At 40.1% G+C, this 27,257-nt stretch overlaps 1 protein-coding gene across 4 annotated transcripts in view; it reads left to right on the top strand.

The window, feature by feature from the left end:
* FHIT (fragile histidine triad diadenosine triphosphatase) overlaps nucleotides 1-27,257 on the top strand; it is a 570,190-nt gene that overhangs the window by 323,314 nt on the left and 219,619 nt on the right. The window lies entirely within an intron of this gene.

Raw genomic sequence — 27,257 nt, 5'->3', positions numbered from 1 at the left:
ACGTGCATCAAAAGCATTTAAACTCCATTTAGTGCTTGTAAGTGATATTTGCTTGTAGCTAATATTTTGGGTTTTGCAGAAGACAGCTGTAAGACTACTTATTTTCCTCTTTAAAGTCTTTCACAGTTTCTTTACCTGTGTAGCCTTAGAATACTTCCCTTGTCTTCACCACTGAAATGCCTCTGATACCAGTCTGACCATTTTAAGCTCAGCTGGGCTGGGTTTCCTTTCATCAGTTCATTTGCCAAGCAAATGTTTGTTTTCCACTGTACTTCATGAAATATTGGTGAAATTATTGACGAGAAATAAAACCTGACGTATTTTAGTATATTTAATGATATGAGAACATCCCTTCCCTCCATTGTTAGCAACAATGATCTTAATGTCATACAACAAATGGTACCATGACAGGGTCCAGGTGGAATAATTTCAGCTGAGAAACTGCCTTTGAGCTTTTCTGAAGACAAGCCAGTTGTCCTAATCTTTCTGCATTACAGCCGAGGAAGGATTAGCATCCTTTACCCAAAAAGTGAAATCAGGTGAAGATGTGTATCAAGGCAGTTAGCAGCCTCAGCTAAGAAGTACTGCTCTTCTCATAAAGGAAATCATAAGCATGTCTGGGCTATTCCAGTGCAAATCACAGCAAGGTGGCTTTAAATAATTAAAGATGATTTAGTGTTTTCCTTTGCACTAAGATAAAACTGGTTGCTTTACATGCCCAGTCGGTGTGTGTCTCAGCTGAAGGGAGGTATCTCACAGCTGGACAGTAACTTCCCAAATTCTGCCTGAACAGGGTTATTACCCCAAGGAAGTAGTGTAATGATAGTGCTAGTGACTCAGAGAAAAGAGAAGCCTGTAGAGCAAAAAGGGTCAGCAGCACTGGGATAATTCTGAAGATGTGACTTGCTAGATACCAGTATTTAGAAGTTCCTATATAAAGAGCTTTAAGCAGCATAACCTGGTGCTTGCAATGACAATTTACAAACTAGCAGGAATTTTACAAGTCTGATCAGTCACTGCTCTACTTTGCAGCACTGGCAGTTCTTTCTCCTACATTTTCTCCGGTCACATGATAGAGGGGAAATGAAGAAGGGATGAATGTGTCCATGACTCGGTCAAGCCAAAAGCTTTGGTATCATTTTGTGAGGATTTTACTGCCGGTATAAGGCAGAAGATTTTTTTTTATTATTATTTACATTATTATAACCAGCCCCCGTCCAACTTCCTTTTAGGCACCATTTCCCTTCACTGGGCCTTAACTGGTGAAACAATATTCTCTAATTAAAAATTAGAATTAATCTTTTTGAATTAGGCCTTTTAACTGATAACAGAGTGACACAACCACAGTTCAGCTTCTCCTGCTGCCTTTTGCTTGGTTTAGAAAGGGTTTGCTACAGAGTGGCTTCATTTGTATGTATCTCAGTGCTTGTTCTATCCAGAAAGACCCAGTAATTTGATTTGGTCACTGCATTTCTAGTATGACTCATTTTATCACCTCTGTAAATTCCACTGAAAGGCTTTGCATTGGTTATATACCTATATTTATTGTGAATACAGCATACACTGTGTTACTGCTCTGTAACCTGTCAGCCAAGAGCAATTAAATTGTACTCTGAAAACAGGCCATATAATCTTAAACAACATGAATATCCCTTGTCTCCCAAATCTGGGAGCAAGTTGCTCTCCTGCTGTCTTACATGCTTATGGCATAATCTGAGTAATCTTTTTGGCTTTTCAGCCTGTTTCCAGTGTGCGATTTGTTTTGCATTTATCTACGTAACAAGTGTGGGAGATTATATAGATGAGAGGAATGGAGTGCCTTGACCTGCATTAACTCAAAGCTGGGTAGCAGCAGCGTTTCTGATTTGATCTGACAACACCTGGTTAAATTGATGCATTATCTGTCCTAGCTGTTACTTTTTGAGATGACACCCTCTGATCTTCGCTATTTGTCTGTGCTCTTCCCAACCTTAGTTGCTCAGGACATTTTTTTCGCTTTGAGGGATATAGATAACTGTTCAGGCCCATGACCCTTCCCCAAGCAGTATATAAAGGGATTCTGGCTGATTGTAGGCAGAAATTATTTCCTTTCTCAAGTAACAGTGCCACCTATTTTAAAGCCTCTTCTGTATAAAATGATCTGGAGCTTGAGACAGAGTGCTGCGAAAAGCCAAATAGCTCTGGCTTCTGTCCTCCTCCTGGAAGTAGAGGTCCCTCCAACTGCATAAGCAAGAAGATGGGTGTGCACCTCCCTTTGGATTATTCCTGGATCTTCAATGCTCTCTAATAAGGGTTGCTTACTGGCCCTTTTTCAACTAATCAGATTCTATGCCTATATGTTCCTTACTAGTAAGAAGCTGTCCTTCAACCGGCTTCATCTCTGGTATGCTTGTCACCCATGGCCTGCTTTGGAGGACTGAGAATGTCCATATTAGCTGTGTGAGAACCCTAGCAGAGTGAAGCTGAACACTGGTTTTATTGCCAGTAAAAGAGAAATAATCTTAACTGCTTATGTGCTGGATGGGCTATGGTCCAGTCAAGGGTAAGATATAGACAGACACCTGAGAGTTACAGAGATGGATTGTATAAATGGCTTCTTTCAATAAGAGATGAAATACAGGTTTCCAGTTCTGAGGAGTGACTGGGTTGTGAACCCTTTGAGAATGAAGCTCAGCATTTCTTCTGCAAGTGCTTAAGCAGAGAGTGTATCAATCTTAATCTTGCCTTGGTTTAGCTTTATTTGCCTTAACCACATTTGATCTGTGTAAATGTGCTGTTTATTGCTCCTAGAAAAGACAAGGGTAGTATTTGCCTTGTCTTGACATATCCGTGTACCTTTGACTTTTAAGATGTTCATAGTTTGTTTTATAAATCATCTATCTATGCTATTGGCACTCCTGTAAATGTAAACACTACACAGTGCATTGTACCAGATCAACACCCTCCTACACAGCATAAAATACTGCTCTGTCTTAATGAGCAGCTCTCTTCCTCATTTCACAGCCTCACCTAAAACTACAGCAATAGATCAGCCATATAGCATGTCTTGAAAGTCTATTATGTGGACCAAGGGATTGGAGGAAGAAGTGGGTTTAAACATTCAGGCTTCTGCAGCAGACCTCCATGTGTGCTCATGAACTTCCTTCAACCTCCAGAAAGTGTGCAAGCATTTCTTCCTCTTCCAGCCCCTCTTTTCTCTCTGTGTCTCTGCTGTATGTCTCATTGCCTGCTCTTTTATTCAAGATCAGTGCCGCCTCCTCAGCTCTGTATGTGTTTCTTCTCTTTCTGCTTGTGTGACAGCTTCTGGCTCCTTTGAACACCCATCTTTGTAAATCCTTCTTTTCCCTACAAAACTCTCCTTCCACTGACATTCTGCTCCTGTCTGTTGCCCATCATTCTGTACCTCTCTCCGTGTATTTATTTTTGTGCTTCTTCTTTTACGTCTCTCTCCTCTGATCTGTGCAGTGAAAATTCCAGTGCTTCTCTTCCCGTTGAAAACTGTGGAAAGAGGTGAAAGCTATGGAGTGGTGGGGTGACAAGTCTGGGATTCTCCTCACTGGACTTGATCGGTTGACCTTCTGCTGGTCACACGGACATCTCCTGGGTTGACAGCCTTGGCACTGACCTAGTTAAATCCAATTCCCATATTGGGAATTCTCTTTCCCTAGGTTGAGCTATGTCATGCTGCACCTCTTCCGGTTAGCTACATTTCTGACCTGAGAAAACCTTTGTCTGAATATAAGTTGCTGTATGTGTCTGTGTTGTACAGGCCCACATTCTGCCCACTGCACATTCCCCATCTCATGCCCACCGACACACATTTTCCTATGTGGCCTTAGGGAGCTGCTTTTGTCTTCCCAGATGTTTCTTTTTTTCTGAGATGCATTGAAAGCATGTACATGCTGCCGATTGTCAAGTGGCTGTCTGAGCCTTGTGTAAATCAGCATTATTTCTCTTCAGCTGTTGTGCTTTGGGCAATATCTAGTGCTTTTGTTCCTTCTAGGTTGGTTTTGTCAGATCATCTTTGGATTCTCTAATTATTTATGTCACAAACTAGTCCTCATATCTTCAAGAGACACTCCGCAGAGTGGCTGTGAATACAGTAATCGCAGTTCTGGCCAGCCATGGATTGTATCTAAACTGTGGTGCAATTGCTAGCAGCTTAAAGCTGTGTTAGTTTGTGTTTTGCTGCTATAGCTTTCTGAAGATTTCTTACTGAGAATATCAACTGCTCTCAAACTTTTAATGAGGCCGTACAGTGTGCATTTTTTTCACCCTGCAAATTTCCAGCCCAGTGTTCCTTACCATATTATCCTCAGTACAGCCTATGAAAGGATTTCTGTATATTAAATCCAGTCCCCCTGATCTGAGCTATGCTGTGTAATTTCACTAATGTTGCAGTCAGGTTCTCTAATGTACACTTAAGGTGATCAGAAATAGTTTAGTGTTCCTTCTCTGTCTCTTACCCTCTTTTTTTTTTCTCTATCACGGTTACCCAAAGGAATTAAGAGCAGGAACTGTATGGAAACACTTTCCTTGTTACATCATTGCTTCACATCGTCAAATTCCCTCTATAATGTATTCAATACCCTGTAATTATTCCCAATGTAACAGTAGGAACGCACTTTTGGTAATTCGACTGCTCCCTTTCACCACTAAAGTAACATTAGTTTTGTATTTAATATGACAGTATATCTAAGTTTAGTGTATCTCACAGTTTTACAGCATTGGCATCCAGCGTGCTGAGATTATCCGTTTTCAACTGCTGCATATTAATGTTGGCTTTGTGTGTATGAACTTCTGTTTTATGCACATGCTGCAATGCATTGCACTGAAATTTGTAGATAGGCATAACATAGTATTTTGGCTATGCAAGATAAAATTTGAGAGCGTGGTAATAGCGCAGCTTTCTGACAAGTGTAAATGCTGCTTGGAGAGAGTGCAGCAGAAAAGCTGAGGAGACAACCGGGAAGATTTCCCCTGACTGGTAGGGGAGGTCGGCAAGAGAAATCTTAATCCTTGTGTCGCACATCGGTGTTCTTTTTGCCAGTTAAAGAATTTCTGAAAGTGCAAGTATCTGTGAAGGCTCCTGCTCAGGCTGGGGTTTCAAAGTACTGGTAAATGTTTAACCCAAATCCAATGGAACAACAATTATCCTGTGATATCGCTGTTCATAGCAATATTGTAAATCTTTCTCCTTTTCAGCAGCAGCCTAGTGGAGTCTAGTCTAAGGGAGGGATGCATGGGTATCATTAGAGACAGCAGAATGTAAAGGGAATAAACATGCATGAGCCTTCACTTTCAGCTCTATACATCACTAGGTTTCTTCACCACTGGTTTTCTCGGGAAGTGCCTTTTTGGTTCACATGTGGCAATAGTTGCGGAATGATTTTGTCCAGGATGTTCAGCCTGGTAAAGTAAACAAAGACCTCCAGGATTTCTACTCATTCCTGATAATTGCTTTGCTCTTCTTGCTAAGCTTGCTGAACATTACATATTAAACCTGGTAACCTGGCTAAATTGCAAGGTTTAGGATTACATTCTGTTTTATCCATATTCCTCCATAATTGCCATATTTTTCTTTGCTTCCCACCCAAGAGTATACACAGAAGCTTTTTTGATCCTTGCTCTGCGCATTTGTAGCTACCATCAACGAGGTTATATAAGCTCTGTAATAGGTACTTTCTATAGGATACCTTTTAGCTGAGGGTATCCTAATTCTTCTGCACAGTCTGCAGAAAGCTTGGAATTAAAGGCATTATGGAGATGTAATACACTACTCAGAAATCTAAGCATGTCTATAAAATTAATGCAGCTTTATTTTTCAATTAATTGATAATGTATCATTCTGGCTATCTTCACTAAGCCTTTATTTCTCACTCTTGGCTCTTTTGGAGCTCTACTGCTGGAAGAAACAGGATAAAAAAGCAACATTCATGCTGTCATCCACCTTATATTGACAGTGTCTTGACTACCAGCCTAATAGCACGCACTAGGCATGCTCCTTACTTTTCTCATACAGAAGTGGTCTTCGACATTTCTAAAGGTTTCCAACCTCTTTTCCTAATCAGGTGAATTGTATAGCTTTGGGGTGAAAATAAACCATTGAAAAAAGAAATTGTAACATTTGATTGACAGAGCTTCCTTTCACAATCCCTGCATTTCCAGCTCCTCTTCTGCAGGAAGCAATAGTAAAGAACAATCTCTGCCTGACACTTAAAGACCTAGAAGCTATGTTTTTACCCTGACTGTGATTTCCAATCCAGGTTGCTTTGTGGCATCTTCAAATCACATTGTGAAGGCTTAGATCACATTGGCTAACCTCAAGGATGTTCAGCTGCCACAACAATTGATTTAACAATTTTTCAAACATTTCCCTGATGCTAGCCTCCTTCTAGAGAGAAAATGACATGTGTTCCTTATTAAGTCTGTGCATTGCCTTTCTTATCTCTTTCCCTGTTCTGTGTAAAGTAATGCCTAACATCAGCATGGGCGATGAATTAAGCTGTTTTCATATGGGGCCACTAGGACCATTTCACTGTTTAGGTTGCATGCACGCTTTCACCTGGTGTTACAGAACATCATGACAGATAGATCCAAGCGCTACCCAAGGGCTTGACATCTGATAAAGTTTGCTTGATGAATCCTAATGTGTCAATATGGTATTTCTAGTTTGATTTCTGCAGGGCTTTTGGTGCTCTTCCTTAGGAGTCAAGTGTTTTCTTAGAGAACAGTATCAATTGTTAAAGAAGCACCCTCTGACCTTTAAGCTTCAGATGACTTTGTGTCCAGTTCTACTGACAAGCTAAAGAGTATTGATGTACAGAAGTTGAATACAAATACTTCTTTCAGTAGGGAACAGAATAAAGTGTGCAGTAATTTTGGTTTATTTTCTCATGTTGTTCTTGCTTTTTTAGCTGAACAGTCAGTAGTTATAACTGCTACTAAAAGAATATCTTTTATTGGGAAAATAAGCTGGGCATGCAAAAAATTCCAAGTGATATGATTACCCCAGTGTAACTCCTAAAATTACGGACAAGAAAGATGCCTCTTAGTTTTTGGGTATGGAGAAAGTATTGCAGGATAAATTGCATTTGAATAGATCTGGAGCAGAATTGATACTTTGATATATACTGAGATAAATTGAATAGATCTGGAGCAGAAAATATTTAACGTAAAAAACAGGCAGGTTTGGAAGCTGGATGCTTTATGCTTGGAATTGTGTTAGAGTGAATCTACCCATTGGACAGTGGTTGGAAGGTCTCTTGGGTATTTGAGAAACATCATTTTCTCCTCAGTCCTTGTATGTTTTTTTAAGGTAAAGATTATGGCTTGTGGAAAGTTCTTAAAGTTTAGTGATGTCCAGAGAGCTTGAAAAAGACATTTTGAAACATCGAAGTCAAAGGCAAATGGGTGATTTCCCAATGCATATAAATAGCTGTAAACATTAAATTTTTAAGACTCTTGGCAGTAAGGTCAAACAGGGTTTCTTACTCGGTGTTTTGATTGTACTCTAAGTTGTCAGCTCTGACAAAGGAAAAAGGCAGCTGGAAATGAGAGAAAGCAAAGAGCAGATCCTGTGTTGGCTCATAGACATTAAAATGAAAGGCATGCATCCTGCAAGGGAGAGCAAAGCTCTGCTCTTGCCTTGTTGGCTGCTGAGGTAAGTTGGGAGCATATATCACTAAGGAATGTTTATTCATCACTGGCTTGCAGGTAGCCCTCTGGAGGGCTTTCTGTACAAGGTATAAAAATCCAAGTAATATGACCTTCCTTGAGACATCTTCACAAAGTACTCTTCAGCATAAGCCTCTAAAGGCAAAGCAAATAAATTAAAGGAATACCGTAATGTAAGCGCTTCTGTACCCGCTAAGCCATCCAGTAGGTCCCTTCAGGGCACAAGTGTTAGTGTATATTATCATGTCTTTCAGACTGGAGTATCCAAGGCCTTTATATGGTTTCTTCTTAAATTAAAGCTAGCTGAGTCATGTCACCACATGTGTTTCTAAACATCTTATAAGCATATTTGCAAGTATAGTGAACATTTAATGCTTGCAGCGGCTGCTTAGCATCAAAAGGCTGTGTATTCAAGTCTTTTTGTAATTCCTTTGTATTTAATGGACCCTTGTGGCACAGTCTATTAGAAATCAGGAAATCCAGTATGGTAAATGTTTGTTACGTATCTATTTATTATTATCTAGAAATATTTGAAGATAAAATAGAGTGCACTGGTCTGAACTATCTCCTTTCATCCATGCACATAGCTGTAGTAACACTTGCATGTTGTTTCTCTGCAGGTGGTCCCTGTTTTGAAGTTAAAAGAGGACCTCTGTGTTGATAAACTCACAAGCTGTTGCCTGCATTTGCTAATGTCTGATTTCTGTGGTTTATGGGACTGGATCAGTGTTGTATGAGAACTCTAAAAAAACCCTGGGTTTGGGTCCTCTCCTGCAGAGGAGACTGCAAATATGAGCATCTTCACTTTGTGTCCCTTCCCTTTGTGTTCTTTGGAGTTCATGCCAGATACCTGTGTTGCACCTGAAGGCAGAAAGAAACAGTCAAGCCAGAGACAGTTTCAGTAGGTCTACACAGGACATGCCTGTGGCTGTTGGCTGTCTCAGGACACAGGGAGCTCAGAGTGGCAGAACAAAACGCAGCAAAAGCAAAAGTTCAAACATATATTGAGACTAAAATAATTTAAAATTATTGTTTGATTCCACCCAAAAGGGGTCAAGTTTGAAATGTTACTCAGTTTGTGTAAAAGGAAATATGTAAAATTACAGGACTTATTTTTTGGAGTAGATGAAGTTGTGCATTATTGGCAGCATTTTCACATGTGCTCACACATATGTCACGGTGAGAGAAGCAGAGTGCCTGAGCACTCTTGAAAATGTGGCTCTTAGTCTTGTTTTCAAGTGTTCTCTAAAGCTCAAGAAATAGTTGGATGAAGAGTGTTTAAGTCTCTTAAGTCATGGAGTAGAGAAAGAAAAAGGTATTAACTAGACAGTCTTCCACCCACTCTTCAGACAGTGCACGGCATAAGGAGCCAACCCAAACTCTTAAGAAGGCTGCACAAATTGTCCCTGGTCAACAAAAATGACGATTAGATTTGTCCTTGTTAGGGGAAAGATATAATTTCCATTTTAATTTGTACTTCCTGCTGACATGGGTTTCATTCTTGTCTTTGTATGTAGACTGCAAACTCTAAAAGCAGGAATGGTGTTTTTCTGTCATTCAGTGCCTGATATGATGGCTTCCACCACAGCAGGAACAGCAAGGGGATGGCAGGGGGAGAACTGCAATGAGCAGGGCTTTAAATGTGGGATGGCAACAGGTTTTACTTGCTTTTGAACTGCGCTAGATTGTGTCCCACCAGGTGAAGCTGACAGCTACTTAACATGTTTCCCAGAAGCATTGACTCCCTTGCAGTCCTGTTTTCTGACCTGTTTAAGTGTTGAAGTCCACATAAGAGAGCACAAGAAGTCAGACAAACCATTTAATCTTTCTCCTTCCCTAAGACATAACAAAATTAGACAGTCCATTAAAATCAAAGTTACTTAAGAAAAAAGTATAAAATGGAAAGGACTTGCATTGTGGCTGTGTATACCAAGCTGAAGCCTAGAGCAATTTTGTATAGTTTAATTACAAATCCTTGTAAACTGGAACTTTTGCTAGTAGCAGTGTTACAGCCTTAGCTGTGGAACAGGAGCATGGACAGTTTCATTAATGCAAATAAGAGCAGTTGAACTAATGGAGCAAGGTCAAATTAAACTCCTTTTACTGGATCTTTACTTTTGATCACTGAAAGCTGCTGAAGTACAGATGGGATACAATCTATGTGGCTGAAAGCACCTGTATCCTAAATAATTAACGTGACATTTACAAGACTGTTTGCTTACTCTTTTCCTAATTTTTTTCTTTTTTGACCAATTACTTCCAATAATGATAGCAAGTAGGTTTCTACTCCTGACTGAGTTAGTGATTATAATGTCAAAGGGGCTTGTGCAATGTCTTCTCTGTCTTAATAAACCTGTCAGCTGAGGTTACGTTGCTTTCTAATTTTCACCAGTGGAACATGCCGCTGCACAGCTGGGAGGAAATGGCAGAGTCATGAGCATGCAGCCCACTGTTGAGCATATTTTACCGTAAGATTGTGTCCTGATCAAAACATACAACATGGTTAAGAGTTGAGTTTACAGATTAATTGCACATTTTAAACCTCAGCTTACTGCTGTCTTTTTGTGTGCTTAGTTTTGACTGATCTCTGTTGTCAGCCTTTTACATCATTTCTCTTAGTTTCCTTGGCAGTGCCTCATTTTAGCATGCAGAATATAAATTCCACTTGTAGTAAGGTGCAGACAATTAGTAATCAATAATGATAGCAGCTAGAAAATCCTAATTTCCTAATTAATTGCTATGGAATATGTGTATCTTGATTTTTCTTTGTGTGTGTGATGTTTTAGAGGAAGCTAAAGCAAGAAGTTACGGGAGGAGAATCCATAGCACTGTAGATGGCTGGAAAGAAAAGCATCTTATTAGGTGGATGCAGTGAGAGCATTAGATTAGTGGTTGCACTGTGTGAATTCAGTCCCTTATATTTACTGTACATAATGATTTGCTTGTAAGTAAGTGAGGCCTCACAAAGCAGTCTGTAGGGACAGTGCATTCAGATAATTGTGGTTTCTACCAGGCAACTCTGCCTTTTACTGAAATTTCCAGGAGATCAGTGGGGACTGTTCAAAGAGAAATCCTTGGCAGCTGTTTTCCAGGCTTGGTGCAACAGTCTTATTCCTCAAGTTTGTGTTTTAGAAGCATTTTCAAAGCGGAAAAGCCATTCTCAGGATTCCTTGGCTCTTCCTGCTGAGAATACCACATAGCCAAACAACAGCAGCTTTCCTCCTCAGTCATGGGCTGCTGTGAACTGATAAGACCTGGCACCTTCTGGGTGCTTGTGGGTCCTGTCTTTAGGATTTCCTATGGCCTAGGCCTGTGGTAGCAAAATGTTGCTAAGAGCACTTGTTCTGATAGACTGAGACCCCTCAAGACTGCTTCATAAGAGCAGAAGCCATCTTCTTGTTTTGGACATCAGGTAGCACAGTGCAGCCTTGGGTTGTCAGCAGGGTGCTGGGATGCTTCATAACAGGAAGTGCAAGCTGGACAGGACCCATGCAGCAGATTTACCCTGAAGCTACCAAGTCCCAGCTGTGTTCTTCAAAGAACTGCTGTATGCATTTGACCTCCTTGCACATGGTATTATCAAGTTGAATGATTAGAACAGAATAATTCTCCTAAATAGAAAAGCAACCATTGCATACTGTCTTCTCTACTGCAGAAGGAACACAAAATATTTGCTGTGCTGTCTAATGTAAACACAGTGGTAAAAGACTGCTGAGTCCAGTCTAGCAGCTGAGCAGACCAGAAAGCCACAACTTCCTAATTCAGTCAGTACGCTGCTGCTCGGGACATCTGTCTGTATCCTACATCTTTTTTTGTTCTTTTCCTTCCCTCATCAGGAATCACTTGCACTGGATATTTCTTCCTTTCTTTCTTGTTTTAGTCTATCTCCCTGTTCACTTGCGTAATCTCTGTTCTTCCCTGGCATGGTTTTCAAACCACTTTTTATTTATGGGTTTTATCTTTGTCTCCCCAGAAGGTGCTACCTTGCCTGAGGGTGTCTCCTCTCCCAGGCACCAGGGAGAGAGGACCAGGTCCTCTCCCATTCTCTGCAACTTGCATCATTTCCAAGCTGGGATTTAATCAGCCATGGGGAAAAAGCAAAGGGTACCTCTGTAGCAGGGAGGGTGCAGCTCATGAGTATATGACAAAGGCCAAAGTGACCCAGTCCAATATGCTGGACATACATTCAGCCTGCAAAGGGGTCTGGGTTCTGCGCTTCAGTTATTTGTGACAAATATGGTATTTTTTTCCCCTTCCTCTCATTACATTTTCAGATTTGCATTGTGCAGATCTAATCAGTTATTAAAAGTGGCTCAAAATCTTCTCAAGACATATGGGGATTATTGGCATCTGTGTGTTTTAGTAAGCAGGTAATTTACAGCTTGAAAATAGCATATGCCTAAAGTTTTAATGTAACAATTTATTTTTGAAGAGCTACAGCAGCAGCACAAGTGTATGTAACTCACCTACCATATGCTGTGGTGTGAGGGGACAGCAACAAACACTTATGTTACATATCCTGTTTCTTTGCTGGCTGAAAAATGCGTATTGAAATGTGTTTTGTGTTGTTTAAATGGAAAATAGCATCCATCTAAAAATATTTTAATAATAATCAGTGGTTTAGTAAACTGAGTTTAATGTAAATGAAAAATGCCATGATGTGTACTGCGCAGGCTGGGTTTATGTTCACAAGCATTAAATCCAGTGGATGCCGCCAGACTTCTGTACCTCGGTCACTTATGCACTACTGTTAATTCCATCTGGAAGCCATTATTCCAGTTTCCATGTTTTTCAAGGTTTGCAAGTTTGCATACATCGATCATGATTTAAAGCATTTGTCCTTTATTTAGTTAACAAGAAGGCACAGCTGTTTGCTTGCTTCTCCCACCAATCTCTTTTACAGCATAGCTGTCTCAGAGGACTAGACTTACCTGGAGTCTCATACTCATGTAATTCACCGTATGTTTCAGGGAGGCATTTTCCCAAACATTTCTGATATGCATCTTTCTCCTAATTAAAACAAACCAAACCAAAAACCAGGGTATGGCCCTTAAATAAGGTCTTGTACCAACAGGCATTTAGGATTTCATTTTATCTGCTCTTCCCAGAGTGATTAAGATGTTGAAGGCAAATTTGTCTTCACTTTTGACTTGGAGCCTGACTTTCAGGTATAAATGAAGCCATTTGTGTTTTGGTAATTTATTTTCCTGCTTCTTTCTTTCCAAGTATTTTTTTCTTTTTCAGAGAATGTTAAGGGCATCGGCCCAAACACACAGCTTAGCTGTGACTGTAATCTTCCCTTTAGAAGAACGCTGTCTGACAAGGCTGCTAATGTGTCACCTTCTAGTAATCTGATAATTATGAATGATGTGAACAGGAGCGTGGGGTACTTGAGCAGCAGCACACAATAGACATTGCCTGCCCGGTGATTACAGCACAAAAGGGCAGGGGGGTTGTAAGCTCTAAATCCAAAGGCCACTATATTTTAACCACCTGAGGCATGCTTTAATTACCCTGACAGGCACAGCCTGTCATGTTCTATCGCTTTTACGAGTATATTATGGGAATAGGGTGTTATTTGTACATCAGCGGACTTACTGTAGATATATTTTGCCTTTTATGAATTTAGAAAAGAGGTTGAGGGTTGTTTTTTTTTTCAGTAAATCTGGCATTCTATTCTTTCAGTGGAAAAAAAAAAGGTATGATTTGTACTTTAATTAACTTTTTTTTTTTTTCTAGATTGCAGCCTGTTTTACAACTAAGAGAGTGTTATTGGTTTGGAATTGATTTTGGTGTCATATGTTGTCATTTGACAAAAAACAGTTTTGCTAAGCTGTTTGACATTAGAACAGCTGGTAATGTCACTTTTGTTAATGTCTTTAACCACATTTTTAACAAAACAGCAGATGCTCACCACAAAAGCTATTTTCCTCTTCAATCCAAATGTGTAAAATCAGCTAACTTACTGCTTCAGTTAAAGCTGAGCCTTCTGAACAAGGGAACTGATCTAAAAACAGACAATGTTTTAGGAATGCCCTGTAGGTATATAGATCTGGTTAACATAAAGACCACCTTTACACCTATGGAATTTCTTTTTGAGAGAAATACGTTCTCTGATACATATGGCTGCTGTAAAGGAGTCCCAGATTTGTAACCTCTGAATTTCAAAGGATCTGTTTCAGTGCTGAAATACTCAGCAGCCACAGAAAGAACTTACTATGTATAAATAACTTTATCTTTTAGCATTATTGTGTCCTGTTTGTAAGTATAAATAATACTTGCAACTTAAGAGTTCAACAGCTAAGAAGAACTGTAATTTGGGATGTCATATCTCTGATTGTGACATATGTAAAAATATTCGTGCTTATAAAAATATATATACCATTTGTCTGGTCACATAAAAGAGGATTTCCAACCAGAGCTGCATGTAAGGACATGCTAACAAGCAAGAATTTAGCCAGAACCTATTCATTTTTTTGGTGAGTGCAAATATTATACCTGTTTGATGTGAAAACAAAAGGTAATACGCATTTAGCAAATACAATGCACATAGTCCATTTTTTATGTTATTCTTTGAAGTTTCTCAGAGATCAGAAGTTCACTTACATGGGATTTCAATTTGGGGTTTTGCCATGGTTTAACCTGGTGGGCAGCTGAACACTACACAGATGCTCAATCACTTCTCCCTGCCAGTGGGATGTGGGAGAGAATTGAAAGAAAATTAAAGTGAAGTTTGTGGATTGAGATAAAGACAGCTTAATAGGGCAGAATAGGAAAGGATAATAATAATAGTAATAGAATTAGAATATACAAACCAAGTGATGCACAATGCAATTGCTCACTACCCTGCTGACCATTGCCCAGCCGGTTCCCAAGACAGCTTTCCCCTAGTTTATACACTGAGCATGATGACATATGGCTTGGAATGTCCCTTGGATCAGTAGGGATCAGCTGTCCTGGCTGTGCCCTGACTCCTTGTGCACCCCAGCCTCCTCACTGGTGGGATGGGGTGAGTGTTGTGTAAGCACTGCTCAGCAACAAGTAAAACATCCCTGTGTTATCAACATTATTCTCATCCTAAATCCAGAACACAGCACTGAACCAGCTACTAGGAAGAAAATCAACTCTATCCCAGCCAAAGCCAGGACACTTTTGCTGTCAAGGTGACAGACTCGTCCTCTGTTGTTTTAGCAGCACTTCATAAAATCTTAGCTTGGATGGTGAAATGGGAAATGGCTTTAATAGGGAGATGACTTCACTTTTTCAGACATTTTAATAGGAAGAAGTTATAATGAACCTTTAGAAATGGTAGCACAGTAATTTAGAGTTAATTTTATAGTTTTAATATGTCAATACTGTCTTCTTCTTTATTGTTTTTGTTTTTAAATATACTTTTTACTTCCAGCTGAAGGTCAGCTCCAATATTTTAACTGTTACTAGGCAACAATTAAAAATGCTATCTTTATAGCTTTTAAATGCTATTACATAGAATATGTTAACACATGCTTACTATAAAAAGGAAACTCTTGGGTTCTTTTTCTATGTGTGGTGATAGCAGAAGAGACGTATACTTCATGACCAGGAACCATTGAGTTCATATTCTGAAATCTACCTGTTAAAAAATCTCTACATCTCTAACAGTCCCTAAGTGTTTGGTTCGAAGTTTTTTGGTAGATTTAACTGATAACTCAGCCCACAAATGCTCTTCACTGAAAAGACAGATTACCTTTAGCTGCTCAGTTAGCTGGCAACTTTCTATTCTTCCATACTTCAGGAAAGTAAAATAAAATGCATACTTTTTTTTAATTGCTGAAGCTTTCCTTGGTCTGTGTGAATTTAGAGTTACTTTGTGAAATGACAAAGTTGAACAGAAAATACTGGTTCATTTAGCCAAGTGTGTTTCAGCTAAAACCTTCCTGGTTCCATGAACTTTTCTGCATACGTAGTGACACAGGAACTTCTGATCTGGCTGAAAATAATGTTATCATCACTCTCCCAACCGCGACTGCCTGAGAGGCACAACTTTACCTTTTTGCCAGCTCCAATGCAGATCAAATTCACATAGAATCATGAGATAATTCAGGTTGTAGGGTACTTCGTATCTTCAATGGCATCTTCAGTTTGTCTAAGCTTCAGTGACAGCTTATCTCTTACTAGACTGCAGAGATCCACGAGTTGCAGGAAAGGATGTTTTTCATTTGTCCTGCTGTTCATGACATGAGTTGAGGATTTGTGGTTTTCCTTATGACTTTGTCCAAGAATTGTGAGTATAAACAATGAAGAGAATAAAAGATGTGTGACACCCCACAGGAATAGGAGATAACGGGGATCTTGAGGGAGGAGGAAAACAAATGTGTACTCAGAGATGAGTTGAAAGACTGAGAGATCCTGGGATGGGCTGGAAGGCGGTGTGCGTTGAGGAATAAACATTGTCTTTGGCACAGGGGGGAGAACAAGAAACCCATTCCCCAGTCATGGAGGAGGTGTTGTGGACTTCGAGCAGCTGTGATGACGTGGGAAAGGAGGAGATGACAAACTAGGAGATCAGCATGGAGCAAAGGATAGAAGCATGGAGTAAGCTCTGGACTTGTGCAGTGAGCTCATTCTGTGGAGCCAAGACCCAAGGCTATCCCATATTTCTTATGATCACTTTACTAATAATGTAAAATAAAGGGTAAAATTGACCCTTTGGTACTGTCAGGCAAACCCTAATATACTCTGTTCATTATATTGACTTTAGATCTTTAGATCTTTGCATGTGAGTATATAATGAGTGTATTGCTACACTCAGAACTGGTGTCAGATTTTGCTTGCATGACACAAAAGACATTTTTACATAATGCAGTTTTCTTATTCCAGCCTTTCAGCTAAATACTGCAAAATAGTGACAACAAGAAAATAGTTTCTGTAGAGAAGCAGAAGTACTTTATGACAAAAGTAGCATTTGGAGTAACATTTTGGAAGAGTACAGATGCCTTTTCCCCCTTGTCACTCTCATTAAGGCTCTGAGAGACTTTTTTTTTTTTTGTACCGTGTCTCACTGTTGGAATACCTGTCTCCAGACAGCTTTCTGTAGTGGAAAATCCAATTTAACCTCAAACAGTTTTATCAGTTCTGCACTACTTTTTTCTCCTATTGGAAAATAAAATAGAAAGATCATATGTCAACTTGAGTACAAGGTGTAAAACTTCTGAGCTTGCATTAACAAATGTATGCATCAATTATATGCACATTCATATATGTACATTCATATATGTGTAGCTGAAGTCAGCCTCTTTGTAGGCTAAGGTTTATTTATGGAGCATAGAATATGTATTTCCAATTTCTAGTGTCTTGAAAGGCAGATATTTTCCAGAGATTGTTCAGCTTTCCAGGTCTTCATGAGATGAAACTGAAATTCTTTTTCAGGGATAAGGAACCTGACAAGAGGAATTAAACACAATGTCTGTCTGGGAACTCTGTATTCATTTATTTACTTCAATTCAAATATTAACTCATTTTCTTGCTGTGTGCTCCTGCTGATGGAGAGGGGTTGCACATGCTTACTTATGCTGTGCTTTCTACAAACTAGGATGGATTTGAGCCTGAAGACAAAGAGAGGGCTTACAGAAGCCTTTTGTTTTAGCTCTGCAGTTCAGAATAGATTTAAATGGAGGTATATGAAAATTGCTGCTTCTTGCTTCTTTCGGAGTTGAAAACTCCTGCATTAATTAAGCACATTAATTGCCCTTATCAGCTTCACCTGGGATGTCCACACACATGCTCTGGTTTAGCTCAGCCTTGGGCTGTGCAGTGTATGTTCCTGTCTTCAGTCCTGCATGGATTCTGGTCGATCCCTGCTGCTTCCAAGGTGGCTGATGAATTCTTGAGGCAGTGTCTGTATTTGATGTTGTGGAGCTGTGTGAGGTCTCTGGAGCAGCTCCTGATTCACCTTCCCTATGGAGCAGCTGCTCCCCATGGTTATACTGGCCTCGCACCAGTGACTCATCTTAGTGCCTTACTGCCTTCAAGCAACATCATGCCAGCTCTGAGCTTCATATCCCTCCCTTCTTCCTGGGACAGGTATGTCCGTCATCTCTGTGGGTTTCCCTATATCTGTGCTTGATTTTGTGTGCTGGGAATGTGCTGCAGAAGGCTTGAGGGGCTGCACAGAGGAAAGCCCTTTGTGGCTGCTCAGGGCTGGGTTTGGGGCAGCTCTGTCACCCCCAGGGCTGGGAGATCAGTTGTCATCAATTTGAATTTAAGAAGGAAAGGCAGGCTGGAAACAGAAACCCTGTTTCCCTTTTAAACAGTAGCTGTGTGGTTGTACCCCTAGGAGAGAGTGCTTACCTTGGCTATGAAATAATGCCCATAGCTAAAAAGCTTTTGGCATTGTAAACGATCACACATTTCATTTCAAGGTATTTCCTCTTTCCTTTGAGCAGCGATGTAAAGCTCTGTTCCTCAAAACATGATGCTAGTTAATACTGCATCAAACACCTGAAAATAACACTAATGCAGCGCTAAGATGAATAGCACCCCAAAGTCAGGAAATAAGGGCCTCGCTTCTTCTGGAGCCGTTTGCTTTGCTATCCTGTAGGCTCTTATATATTTTATAATGTACTGAGGTAGCACACTGCTGGCGTGTTTGGTGAGGTCTAGGTTTATGAAGGAGGGAGGAATAAAGAAAAGCTTGTGAGGCTTCAGGTAAAGTTTTCGAGCTGCTGGAATTTGTTAGTTCCTATAAGAAATCTTGCCCTTAGACCAAGTTGTTTTACCTTTAGTTATGTGTTTGAAAGTGGACACAAAACTTTCTCTGGAGGAACTGTACAACCAACTGAATCCCTGAGCATTGACCCCTTGCTGTGTGCATTGGCCCAGCAGTCTCACCACAGCCGTGCCTGCGAGCTTATCTTCTCTGTGGGGCTGAAGCAGCCGTTGCGGGAATGGAGGCTGCTATGGGGACATGCCAGCCCTGCTCAAAGCTCCAGTAGATGCGAGAGGGACCAGCACTGAGAAGAGGACTAAGAACAGCCATATTCAATCACAATGCTGAATATATTGGAAGGGGCCTGAAGAGTGAGATCAATAATTTTTCTGTCAGTTTTGCTGCTAGTGCCCATCTGTTAATACAGAAATTTATGGCCTTATTCTGGTGCTTCCTCTTACTGAGCAATACCGTGACCCACAAAGAGCTCTGATCAGGAGATCCAAGCAATAAAACCTGACCTAAAGAGTGATCAAAAATGCTTAATAAAGTGAGCTCAGGAATGTGGGAAGCTGTGGATTACAGCCTCCGTGATCCTGAACTGTGCTGGGCTTCCTGTGCTGTGCTGAGCTGAGCTGTGATGGTGGCACATGCCTGAAGCAGTAGGAAAAAACCCTCTTACGCAGATGTATTTTGTGGTGGGCTTTTTGTGGTATATGTTGGTACCTGGGGCAGGAGACCTGATTGACCAGGAAGTGAAATTCTAGGCTGAGAGGTGCGTCTGGCAATGCCCCCCAGTGTGTGGGTTGTGAGGGGCCTTTTCCAATGGGAGCTCGGGCTCACCCGGAAATGGCGCCCTGTGGGTTCCATTTGCAGACTGGGCAAATCCCGTGCAGCAGTTGTCAAGAATCAGCCTTCAGCTGAATGAAGGTGTTATGTTATTTTCACTTGGGTATTAACTGATAATTGGGATTCTGTGAGACCCATATCTGCAACATGGCATGTAGTTCTTTTTCTGGGAGTCCTTAGAAGCATCAATGGTCTTTCACTTCATAATCTGGGCTCACCTGAGGTACATTTGCTTGTGTTATAAATGTTTATTTCCTGCCTCTACTGTTCGTAAACTGAATTTATAATGACCTGCTGCTGGTTATTACCGAGTATGATGCGCTCCTTTTTAGAAAATGATTAGAGGGATGTGTAAGGGCTAGTTGTGGGTCTTCTCCATAACATGTATGTGGGTGTGCAGTTTATCATTGGTTTTGATACAGAGGAAAAAGGGACGTTAAAACAGTAATGCAGATGATATAGGCAGAAATACTCGACGAGGCTTAGTTGGTTGACTCTTGATGTTATTATTCTTTTAAACAGTGCTGTAAAGCATGCTGGGTGTTAGAGCTGTGCTCTTACATATAACTGTTGAAATCCTTGCAGTGCCTGATTTGAGAAGTTTTTATACAAGCCTAAGCTGCAGAGAAAGCCATTTGAAATAAGTGCTGGTGATGGATAGATTTGATGTTGCAATATCCTTGATTTTTACAATGTTAATGATTAATCTACTTCATTTATTGCTGTAAATACTGCATATGTTAAATGCTCAGTGTTGGGGGACTACTGATGTAAGAGCACTTTGCAATTCTTTAAAGGTGATCTGAGCACATAAGTTTTTAGATTAAAAAAATGTAAAATGTTTTGTATAATTGAAGCAGACAAGCGTTCTGTGTGGTCCCTGAATAACAGTAGTATTCCATGCTAATAAACTGCCTGATTGCTGGGTGTCACTAGAATACATTTTTTTCTTTTGAGATACTCTTCAGAAGTGAAAAGCATCCATTGAGGTGGGTGGTATCAGGGTGTTTAGCTGTCACATCTGACAAAGACTAGCTGAGTCAAATGAGGGGCCTTAGTTCAACGAAATGCATCTTGTGTGCGTCTGCAGTCAAATGTGTGGATAATTCAGCTTCCATTTACTCTTTTGGCCTTTAGGGTCACCTGCAAACTTAGGCCATGATCCTGCACTCTGCTCTGCATGGGTAGATTATGGAGAGAGGTATTTTGTAGGAGAAGATCGGAAGCCACAGTGAAGATTCTTGGTATATCGCTGTTACACAGTAGACCTTATTACCCTCTCAAATCCTGTCTCCTGGTAATAAATGTTTACTTGATTGACTGAAATTACACTGAAGTAAAACCTGCTGTAACCAGTAAAAAAAAAAAAAAATAATAATCTCACATGCAGTTGGCACCTGGTTTGGGTTTTCCTGAGCTCTTTTAAGTATCTTATATGTTTAAAGTAAAATTGCAGTTTCCTCTGCCCTTCCTCTGTCCAAAGGGTTGATATCTTTCTTCCTTTTAGCCTTACAAACATTTGGTGTGTTGGGACATGTATATACTTCAGTGTTTAGGAACATCAAAAGAGATGTTGTGTTCACATCAGTGATCAGCACTGAGTATCAAGTTGTATTTAGGAAAGAATCTGGCATATCCCTTAGTGGCTTATCTGGGAAGTGTGAATGGCATTTAATAAAACAGATTTTCCAGAGAACAACAGGTCAGAGCCTTGAAGCAAAAAGTACTTCTGTCCTGTGCCAATCATTCAGTTTCTTTCAGCTCAGTGAGTTATCCCATGTAAAATGTTCTTGTATTTAAAACTGGTCCACACTGCACCAATGGTAAGGTGCGAAATCCCTCACTGAAGTAGTATCATGAGATATGAAAACTTGAACACCAACCAGAGTTGGTCTACTGATCACTGCATAGCCTTCCTGCAGTCGCTGGCAGTAGGCATTGAGACTACTGTTGCTGAGGTATTATTTTGCATCTTCCTTAGGGAAGTATGTTGGTTGGTTTTATTTGTGGAGTTGTGGGGTTTGCTTTGTTTGTTTTAAAGACGTAAAGCAAACCTGTCCAGAATGTTGCCTGAAGAGTTTTGCCCAGGAATGGTAGCTGTGGCTTTCTAGTTTGGTCTCTTGTATGGTGAAAGACACATCATTGGTGTGAAGCAATTGTACAGCCATGAAAATGTTCTCATGGAAAACTGAGCAACCTATTACTGTAGTAAGACAGAAGTTGTGTTAATTTCTTCTGTTGCAGTTGATCTGTTGTGGGTGTATCTTTTCTCTTTTGGATTCCTTCAAGTGAGGTTTTGTCTCATTATCTGCATTTCCATGTAAATCCACAGCCAATCCAAAGATGTCACTTTACCTTCCCTGCTCCCCTGTGCTTACCCTGTTTTTAGCTCTGGAGTTTTAATTTCATTCCACCTACCACATTCTTCCTTACATTATTCCTAATAACAATATGCTTGTTGCCTAGTGTCGTGGTTTAAGCACAGCCGCTAACTCAGAACCATGCAGCCACTCACTCACTCTCCCTCTTCTTCCTCCCCCTGCTCCTGGAGGGAATGGGAGGAGAATTGAAAGAATGTAAATCCCATTTACATTACTGGAACAGTCCAGTAACTAAGGTATAACACAAAACCACTGCTGCTACCACCAATAATAATAATGATAAGGGAAATAACAAGGGGAGAGAATACAACGACTCAGCACCCTGCAATTGATACCCAGCCTGACCCAAGCAGTGATCTGGGCCTTCCGGGTAACTGCCCCCAGTTTCTATACTGGGCATGACATGCTGTGGTATGGAATACCTCTTTGGCGAGTTTGGGTCAGGTGTCTGCCTCCTCCCGGCTTCCTGTGCCCCTCCTCCCTGGCAGAGCATGAGACTGAAAAGTCCTTGGTGAAAGTAAACATTATTTAGCAATGACTAAAATCATTGGTGTGTTATCAGTGTTGTTCGCAGACTAAAGCTGAAAACACAGCACTGCACCAGCTACTAAGAACGAGAAAAATGACTGCCACACCTGAACCCAGGACACCTAGTACGCTGTTCAAGCTTAAAATTGTAGTGTAGACAAGGTGCTTTTGAATCTTAATATGCACTGTGTGCTCTGTAAAACCATCATTATTATGTGTACTGTTTGCTTCAGCTACTGAAATTACAATAAGACCATAGTTTGCCTTATCTAACCTAAATTTTAGCACATTAAATATCTATTAACCAATGTGTTCCTTTCTCTTTTCCCCAAAAATTGTTGTTCAAAGGAGGTACCAAAATCTGCTAGCTAGCTAAGTGGGAAACTATGTTCCTCATTTTAGCTTTCTTTTTGACATAACCCTCAATGTAAATATTGTTCTAAACACCTTTTCAGAGTTTAAATCATGCTGCTACTTACATCAGCATGCTCCACCACAGAAAATGGTGCGTTATTCTTCCAAGGTCGTGTGTTCTTTTTTACAGATCATATTAATTTTCCATGAGAAAGTAATGCAATTCAGAATATTGTGACATTAAGCAAGTTCAGTTGTGTTTTGCAGTTGTTAATTACCCTTACAAGGTGGATAAGAAGTCTGTGGGGAATTCCTTAAAAGAGAAGTGCTTTGCCCTTGGGATGTGTATTACCATATGGAAAGCAGGCTTATGTTCTTAGTTAATTATCTTTGTTGTTTCAGTTCATTTAAAGGAAATGTAGTAATTTGTTGATTGTTAGTATCTGTGTATTTTAAAATGGGAAATTGTTAGAATAATAAAGACCCCAAGGGGGTGCTTCTTGTACTCCAGAAAGATACTTCTAATTATTTTTCCCAAGGCATTAATTTTTCTAAACAGGACTGACAAAAATATTAAGCAAAGGTGAGAAAAGGCATCTTTGGGAAAGTATGTTTCATTATTGTTGCTACTTTTTGCACATGGTTCAAAACTTTTCTCCTAATAGTAATCACATTCCTATTTCTTTCTGCAAGGCTGGGATCACACTGAGTTTGATAGCTTTGAGCAACAAAATATCAAAGCAATAATTGAAAGTGGGTAGGGTGATAGGACTTAGTCTTGTCTCATGGAAATGTGAAGGTCATGGAAATAGGTGAGGGAAAAGCTCAGTGTTATAATAAACATACAGCTATACAGGTATGATCCTATTGAACAGAAAGCCTGGGATTATTCCAGCTGGCTGGTGACAGGATACTGCTTCTGTCATGGTAAAATAGAGTTCTTTGCTTTATAAGCTCTTTGTTATTCAGAGGGCAGTGCACATCCTGCAGAGATGTGTGGGAAGCCAGTGATTTGACTTTTAGCAAAGGCTCGCGCCTTTAGTCAGGGCTGAGGCCACTCTTGTTCTGCTTCTTCTACTGTAATTATTGCTGCATAGTTCCATTAAATTTTGTGAGTATTTGAAAAAGCTTTAATTTTTATTCTTTAAGGTAAAATGAGGGTAATTTTTTCCTCTCAGTCAAACCAAAACTGTAGTTTGTTGTTATTTATAATTTGTAGCTTTCTCTAGTGAAGTATTTCTGTATAAGCTTATGAAAATAATGGGTCAAACTGAAGAGGTTATTCTAATGATTTCAAGTAGCTGCTTTGGATTTACCTTCATGTGACTGAGAGTAAGAAGCATGATTGAAATAAAACAGCAATTATTTACAAAGCACTCAGAAATTAGTAGGTTTATTGAATTTCATTCTCTAGAAGAAAACAAAATCGGCTCCAAGCATTTCTTTTCTAAGCATTACCTTAGGAAATCATTATGACTCTCCAAAGCTGAAATCAGGAGTAGTTGGAAATTTACTACATATGTCCAAGATTTGTATACCCACTCCTCCTGACATTGGCTTGCAAAAGACCTCATTTGGGAGGAAAGGAATTGAACAGTTGGCAGCTCCTGCTTCCATGAGCACTAGGAGTCTGTGACTAAGATGTTATGAAATGGAAATAAAGACTGAAGTGGAGTTAAAGTACCTCATTCCTTCCTGTGTCACTGAACGGGTAGGTCAGCGCTGTGTACTCTTTAGGGCATAGAACCAATAGGGGATAGAATTAGATGATCTTAAAGTCCTTTCCAACCCTAACCGTACACCCTTGTTTCAGTGTTCACAGGCATGAATAAACATGTTGAAATGTGTTTCCAGAGGAGTTTCTTGGAGCATGGAATGGACTTAATCTAAAAATTCTTACTCAGAATCTCTTTTCAAATTGCAATATTACTTTTATTTTTTTCTGCTTGCTACAAATAGCTTCCTACAGACGTTTCTTTAAAGTTAGGGTAGATCAGAAAAATCACCTAAGAATGTCATGGTTTTTGCCAACAAGCCAGTTTTGTGTATATCTGAACCATGTGCTGTCTTTGTCATGTTTGTTTTTGCTTTGCATTCCAGTTACCCTCACAGAACCAGGATTGCACAAGCATAATTGAAGGCAAGATTTGGTCAGGAGGATCTTGTCACTGTTGCTGCCTCTGTGGTGTGAACCATAAAGAGCACAGCTTGACTTTCATATGCCTGAGGTCAAGTTTGCAGAAAGCTGAGCAAAGTTGCTGTGGAAATGCCAGTCATCCTCCAGAGAACTGTGATTTGAATTTGGTGAAATGGCTGGTGCTGGCAGTATCAACTCGCTTGGGTCAGTCTCTAAAGCCAGCGTCTCCTTGCAGTAGCTGTTCCTGTTAGTAAGCTGAGCCCTGTGCCAAGGCTAGCAATGTTGCTATGCCATTCTAATTGGTTTTTTTTTTTGGTTTTTTTTTTTTTTTTTTTTTTGTGGGGATGCTTCCTTTCAACATTGGTGTGAGCCTTGCTTAACTAGATCGAGGCTGAGGTGGGGTGAGTACAGGTGTTTCATTAGAGGTATGTGTACTAAGGCATCTTTAGGAAAACAACTCTTATTTTGTGTTTTTCCCTTTGATAATTCGTCACATAAGGTTATTAATATCATTCAAAAGAAAAGAATGCAAATACATTTTATGTAGAATGGAGATCATGCTGCTGTCTTTGGGGAAATGCTTTGGATGTGTGTGGGAGTGTAAGTTTCATTCATTTATGTATTTCACATTCCCAAATCCATGACTGCCTTATCAAACTAAAAATTTGCCAGACTTGTGGGGCCGCCGTGCATGGGAACCCTCTATCTGAAAATAGACAGATCTGGTTCTGAACTGTGGCTTTTACTAGTCTTTTAATTAAGTGTCTTTACACACCAAGAAGCATCCTGACTTACACTGTGAAGCCTGTTACCTGCATGATTATATTGCTGCTTGATTTCTCTAAAATCTACTTTTGAAAAATCAATTGAATGTAAAATTGTGCTGCTAATACAGACATACAGTTCTCACTTGTCATGAGCTCTGATTTGAGATTGACTGGTGGTCATTTTACAGTGCTTTCCAGATAAGGTGGCAAAAGAGAAATACGTTTTCTGAGCTGCTATTTTAAGCATCACAGCTACAGATGAGAGTGACAGTAGCTCGTAGTTTAGGTCACTTAGTACATCCTAGCTTATGCATTATAAAGCAAGCACAAGCTGATGTTAAACACTGTCCTGCCTTTCTGACTTGGAAAGAACAGTCTATCTTGGTGTTTGAAGATTAGAAGATCCCATCTTATCTAAATTTAGCTACTGGTTTGGTCATTTTATAATACTCTGTTTTCAATTAGGACAATATAAATTCATTTTCATTAATTATTTGGCCTTTTGTTTGTAAGCTTCTTGTTAGGTGGTGTTTACTTTGACTAAGAAGATCTCATTTGATCAATAGTAGCGTAATTATGGAGAAAATAAAGGAGGAGAAAATGCAATGACCATTCATTGTCATGCCAACTCAGTGAAATGGAAGATGGGTTTGGTTTACAGCCAGGAGTAGTGAAATAGGAAATAGTACAGCAAACAAAAACCCTATTTCTCTCATGTAGTACAAAGGTGGATGGATGCTCCAGTCAGAAGCTGCAGCTACCTAGTGTGATGCTTCTCCGCAGCAGCCTTCTGCTCCTCTCCAGCATGATTGTTGCTGGTAGGTCTGTCCAGATCATGACTGCTGAAGTCAAATTCTGTGAAGTAGTCTGCTGGACATCCAACCCTTGGAGGTTCAGCTGTGGGCCGCTCAGGCTACTGACTCAGAGTAGGAGGAATTAATCTCAGGTGAAAAGTGGTCTGAGTAGATAAATATGTGTGTATATATAGCTGCTAGTCAAATATCTGCTAGGTTCAAAGTTCAAAGAGTGAGATGGAGAAAATCAGGTGTTCGAAGATATCCTGCAATTCATCCATGTGGACTGAGGCAGTGTGAGGGTGTTCTTGCTGTGTGCTCAGCTGCCTCTAACAACCTGCAGGGGTTTTACTTTAGAGCAAAAAGCACAGCAGCAGCTCCAGGAATTACCACTTGAGAAGCTGGTTCTCCCCACCCCCCCTCTTATTTTCTTGATGGATTGTCTATAGGAGAGGGAGGATTTAGGACAAAAGATTTATCTGAGATGTTAAGCTGTATCACTGAAAAATGGGCAAGAAAACACCTCAACAAGCTGTGTGAGGAACATGAAGGCCATTTAGCTGGAGAGAAGCTGCAGGGTGCTCTGAGCACAAAGCACAGAGGAGCTGAGGAAATACAATGCATTAGACTTTAATGAGCATTACAGAAGATCTTCCTAAAGTATTGATTAACTAGGCATCAGGGACTTTTGAACCTTAAATGCCTGCAAAAGCAAGCAGGGTTTAAAAGACTCATCACTACTCCACAGAATAAGAATCAGGTTCTGTGTAAAATGACTGAATACAGCAAAATCTTTGGTACAGCTATTTTGACCTACAAAGAGCCTTTGAGTGCTCAACAATAGAATTGGTGTTGGAAGCTCAAGAAGAAAAAAGAACAGAAGAGCCATATATTCTGAAAATCATCTACGTGGCATTTAAGCTTGGTTAGGAGAGAATGAAAAGATCCACATAAAAATGGTGCTGCACAAAAAAGGCTTAATCTTATTTATGTCCTCACCTCCTATTTGGAGAGACTTCAGAAGCTGGGATCATGAGAAGGAAGAGACATAATCAACAGTATGTATGCCTAGCATTTTCAGAC

Source organism: Lathamus discolor, chromosome 7 (genome assembly GCF_037157495.1).
Source record: "Lathamus discolor isolate bLatDis1 chromosome 7, bLatDis1.hap1, whole genome shotgun sequence".
Classification (NCBI taxonomy): Eukaryota; Metazoa; Chordata; class Aves; order Psittaciformes; family Psittacidae; genus Lathamus; species Lathamus discolor.
Note: the sequence above shows the minus strand (reverse complement) of the source record. Positions and strands in the feature narration are given on the sequence as shown.